The sequence below is a fragment of the Lolium perenne genome, chromosome 2, assembly GCF_019359855.2.
Source record: "Lolium perenne isolate Kyuss_39 chromosome 2, Kyuss_2.0, whole genome shotgun sequence".
Taxonomy (NCBI): domain Eukaryota; kingdom Viridiplantae; phylum Streptophyta; class Magnoliopsida; order Poales; family Poaceae; genus Lolium; species Lolium perenne.
This window is the reverse complement of record NC_067245.2, coordinates 229,591,002-229,597,001: the sequence shown is the minus strand read 5'-3', so window position 1 is coordinate 229,597,001 and position 6,000 is coordinate 229,591,002.

The window sequence follows — 6,000 nt, the reverse complement described above, 5'->3', positions numbered from 1 at the left end:
AAGGAGGGCTTGAAGGTGGATGATGCCTTCAAGAAGGAGAACGGCAGCCAAGAGCGTCGTTGTCGCCGGCGACGGCAGAGGCCAGACAAAGCTTTCGCAGGGGGCGAACCACCACCCCTAAAGCATGACCTTGTCGCTCGTCAAACAGTACTGGACAGCCCATGGTATGAGGAAGAGATCACCGGTATCCGCTTGAAGGATTGCAACCCCTGTGATTGATCAATAAAACTCTTGAATCGAAAAAAAAGGCAAGCGTAAGAGAGATCGCATGGCAGCTGAACTTTTTACATTATAACTCAAGTTTCGTCTTTGTATCTCGACCGCTCCACTAAATCGTTAGAATCTCAGCCTCTGTCGTTTGCTGTAACTAAAATATGCAGGAGAGTACCTTGGACGGATCATAGATCTCTGTCGGATACAAATTTACGAATCCAATTAGGTTAATCTATCATGGCCAACGACGGTGCCATGGCGGAGCCCGGCCACGCCTGGCCCGTTGTTGCGCTCTGGGAAGAGAGGCTGCGGGATTAAACCCCAACCCCAACCCCCAACCAAGGCCAGGACGCGGTGGCGGCGGAGCCACATGACCATAGCAGGTGGATCCTTGTTTGCCTTCTTACTGCCGTCGCTCTCTTCATGTATGGTGCCGGCTGTCGGGAAGCAACTATCGGGGGGGTGACTAGAATCATGGCGTGTGTACTAGTGCTGATTCCAGTCTGTGTATTCTTTTCGCTACTTGCTGGTGTTGCCATCGCTGATTGGCTAACTGGGTTTCCAGGCGGTGAGAATCGTAGGCTCGTAGATAACTTGCTCCAGGTATAGCGTAGTTGGCTAGCTTCTTTTTTACAGAAATTGTAGCTAGCTTAGTTATAAATATAAATTTGTTGTTTCACTGTGCTTCTCTTTCTGTAGTTATACTATTCATGTGCACATGCACGTCCTCCTTGTTATAATCGAGATGTACAATAAACGAAGAACGAAAAGTAAAACACTGCAGGGGACACGAGATTTTAACGTGAAAAATCCTTGCAATACACAAGGGAAAAACCACGGGCGCCAGCCAGCAAAAGTTCACTATTTCGGTGATGTTTACAAACGCCGTGGGTGTACAATGATGCGACAAAACCCTAGCGGCGGCTTACAGGGAATATATATAGACGGTGGCAACGATCCGTACCGCTCGGCCCAAGCCTACCGGCGACGGGCCTCGCTCCGCTCGTCAGAAGTTAGCCTCTTCTTGAAATTTGGATCACAATATAACACTCCTGAACTAGATCTACACCAGGTATACATTGTGCTCGCGTTTCTAAATAAATACTCACCGAAGGAAAAAGATGGTGATTCAAAGATGTCTTGTTTTTGTATGAAAATGTCCTGTTACTGCTTTGGCTAATTTCAGTTAAGTTAGAGTTGGGTGAATGCACTCTATGATCAGGTATCTTAACTGAAATTCGTCTGGAATAGGTACTATCTTTGTTCTACAAAAGCGGAAAAGTTTCGGCCTCTCCATAGGCTTCTGTATCGGTTAGCACATGGCTATTGCAATACCTAGCTTAAATTATGCACAACCTTCCACTCATGCCACATCTGAAAACATCGACAATTTGTTGTGTTGATCAAACTTTCAACTCAAACTGATTTAAGCTTTGCATTAGCATCACAAATATTGTTGACCCCAACAAGACGTTATGGGAAAGCCCCTCTTGGGATCATGACCAAGAACACTTTCTAACCCTAATGACAGTTGATAGTTCCTCTTTCATGCAATCATGCTTCAGATATGATTTCACTCGGAGAGGCAGCAAGCTTCCCCGTGATCGTCAGATACCACGGTGCATCGCTAACAATTCCAAGCTACCATGTTGTGAAAAGAGTGTTAGACCTGCAGCTCTTGTGAATTTCCTGCTGGTTGGTAGGTCATGGGTCGTTTCAGAGAGCCATCATGCGACGGACAGTATCCACAACATCAAGGAATCGCCCTGAGATATGGGAATATTAGTCAGATTTTGATCTTCTTGCTTCCACCGCTTGCGAGTCTAATCCCATCTTGCTTTCCCCACCGTCAAAACAGCCGATTGTTGAGCCAGATAATTCTTAGGAGTTCATTTCTGATGTAGTTTTTTAGCTTTAATTCTGCATGTAAATGACAGACTCGAGATGTCTGTCATTTTACTTATGTTGAGAACAGCAGTCTACAAACAATTCCTAACCTCTGGGTGAAAACTGAGTCATAGTCTGGCCCTGATTGGACTGCTCCAACTTCTGCTGCATTTTCAGTCCAAGATGTCATTTCTAGCTTGAGATCAGAAATCTCTTTGCCATTCTCTATGGATATTGTGATGCTTGTCTCCTGGGCTATATGGACAACAAGGAATGATTTCATTTTCAAGGGTATCCTCCTAGTATTTATAGATGCAGGAAAAGATTCAAGGATGAAATGATTTTGTTGGCACTATACAAAGCTAAGAAGAAAGCTTACTCTGGTCTGGCAGCCTGGGTTCACAACTTTATCTAACTTAGTTTTAGTGAGGCTTGTAATAGTTGGTGCTTCTAATTTTGCAATTTCTTTATAAAATCAATAAAAAAATAACAGCTAAGTAATGTTGTTTCCTTCAACAACAAAAAACAAATCATAGTAATTGTCAGTTGCCTCTTTGCCCAAATTCATGGCGCTATAAAGTCACCCTAGCACGAATTTACTGGTACTTGACTACACTGTAGATTACAAAAATTAAAATGACACCTTTTACCTAGCTAGTAAAAGCTTATAAATTATTTGAATTTTAAAAGCTTATAAATGTGATAATTAATATTTGCTAATTTTGGAGAAAATGAAACATTTGGATTTTCCAAATCATGCTAGTTGAATGAAGTTAGTCCTGAAATTTATCCTGCTACTTCATCTTCAAACAACCATAGCGCTTGTAGATATGGTACATTCTGGATACTAAAACTTTGCTTGCATTAGAGGTTCAAGTATAATCATATTTGCCCGCACATGACAGTTTACTACTAAACAATGGAGCACAAACTGCAATGAAAGGGAGAAAGGTGTCAAGATTCAGACATGAGAATAAATACAGTTTTGTCTTAGCAACTGCGCTCAGTGCAAGAAATAACACAGGTGAGAGTAAAACAAGTCAGTTGTGTTGCTGCTCTTCTCCGCATGTCTACAGAAACAAACTGAGGAAACTCGTCTACCCATACAACAAGAATCACATGATCTCAAAACAGCACCAAACTTCGTAAGTTCATGCCCAATTAGCACATAAGTTCTAGAAACGTCAAATAGTTGGAAAAAAATGCACTGCCCATCTTTTGTTATTGCCGTGCTCAGAGAGTGGTTTCATGCCTATCATATCATTGACCGAACCAAGGAGGAATGTCATGACTCAAGATTAACGATATAAAAATATGAATTAGAAAGAAACAGATTAATTCTGGCAAGATTTAATGAGGGAAGCTACAAAACTACATGTATGCTGCCTTCTACAATAAATAAAAACACAGCAACACTGCTTGATGAACTAAGTGTATTTGTGCCGACAACTGTGGCTTTCTCCCTGTACGCACATCTGGAACTGATTAAGAAAATGTCCAAACAGGGATTCTCAACTTTCTAAACAGGAAGGAAAATCTTGAATCAAAACTCAGCAGTCCATTAGTATTTAAACCACCTTACCATGCTTTACTACCGTGGCTTTCTCCCTATATGCACATCTGGAACTAATTAAGAAAAGGACCAAACAGGGATTCTCAACTCTCTAAACAGGAAGGAAAATCTTGAATCAAAACTCAGCAGTCTATTAGTGTTTAAACCACCTCACCATGCTTTACTTAATCAATCTATAGCATAGCACAAAACACGTCACTAGAACGGTAAATATGCACTATCTATTAACTTCGCTCAATTTGAGAGTCTGTCAATTGGCTTCGGATCAACATACGCCGCTACATTGTTTTTGAAAAGAAGAAATACCATTAAATACTATCTAGCATGTAGGGTAATGACCGAAAATACCTGCCAATATGTGGAATTGCCCTCTACCCTATACTATATAATTGCAGTTTGCATATATTTATTATACATATTATCTGCATAAAGCTACGAAAAACATATATGTCCACGTAAATTATCCTCATATGGTGAAAATTTATCGCGAACACCAATTATCTACTTAAAGTTGACAACTGTCTCCATAGCATTTCAATTATTATTTTCTAGGGAATAGCATATTAACCAGTAAAGTTATACATAGTTACATACAGTGTCCTAATATGCAAGAATCTGAAAATGGAAGCACAGATCAGATGCAAAAAAGTTCCGAGCCCTAAGCAATATGGAGACCCACGGTGCTCGACATTAGCCTGATAAACTGGGCCTGCTTTTGCAGAACGTGCAATAGTTGGTTCTGCATGCCCAGGCAGTGAACAGATTTATCATCATCCTGCATGCATATGGCGTTGCCAGATAGATGCATGGAGGCAAACTAGGGGTTTATAAATTAATCGCCAGTCACTACCTCAAATGGACCAAAATGATGATCCATTCAAGCCATGTTGCATAAAAAGGAAGGTTACTTTAGCTTGACATTTTTCTTAGAGTTTGTTCAAACTTGACATAGTATGACTTTAGATCAAATTTATACGCCTTCCTTGACGAAACGGAGGTAGTACATGCACAATGTAAGTAAAACCCCACAGCATGAATATTTCCCTTGTTTCGAGGAAAGAAAAAAAATCCTGGATAAATGGCCTACCTGAAAGGATAGTGTTGTGCTAAACCTAGTCAAACTAGCCATCTATAAAAGTATACAATTGTTGAACTCCTATCTGAAATGTGCATAGACACTGATGGCTTTGCCACAACAGAAGCAGAGTGACTCACCACTGTTGCCACACCCCATTTTGTTGCACCCTTCAGATTTACCAGTGGTGACATTGTGGACATAATGTAGCATCTTTCTACACCACTTTAAAACTCAGCATTTCCTCCAGTATATCCCTGGTAGTCATCCTGCCTGACACCTACAAACAGTAATTTGGGAAGATCAGATAGGAAATATGCATAGATTGAGGTATTCTGCATTAGTTCCAGATGTAACTACAAATGTTCTGGAGGCACACGGGTCACTAAATCAGCATTAACTGCACGGTTTAACTACAAATGCAAGATTAGTAACACAAGATTTAGTTGCAACTGTACCTGCCGGGCCTAGATATTTTGCTCTGGGGTTACACACTGTTTCCCTCAATGGTGTGTGTTCTTGCAAAGAAGAGCAAAAGATAAAGTAACAGCTTGGGCATTGCTCGTTGTTCTCCTCAATTCTTCATCTTCCACACAACCAATCATACATTCACACACCTTGGGCAATGAACCATGTGTGACATCCGAGTTTAATGATTTCTCAGGAGCAAAACTATCTCAACCTTCAAATTGTTCTTCCTAAAAAGCCTCTGAAACAAATATGGTGAAATTGAAGCATGCTTTTGATGTTGCGGTATAGCAACTGAAACACACTACCCTCGTTCTCATGCATCCTGTATGAGTACTCCATGCGAATCAACAAAACAATTGCTGGCAAGCTTGATGGAGTTTGAACGTAATTGTTGCAATATTAAATTAGTTTACACAAACCAACTTCTATGAGCACAATTCATGAGGCTTGATGAGAACGAATTAAGTCAACTGGTTCTCAATAGAGTTATATCTACTATGAACCACTATCGCACAGTTCAACAAGGATAGAGCACGGAATGGAGACCATTAAATAAGTGGTATTCTTCCAAGGAAGACTCAAAAGAATTCATTAAAAACAGTGAATACCTTTTGGTATGACTGAATAAGATTGAATAACTCAGAAAACCCTATGCAAAGCCCTGGCTTAGGCATGTAGTGCACATATGGAAGTCCTTGAGAAATGTTTGATAGAATTCTAACTATTATATAACTGAGCATTGAAGGGATCAAAGACTACAAAGGCAAAATTTATGAGCTTG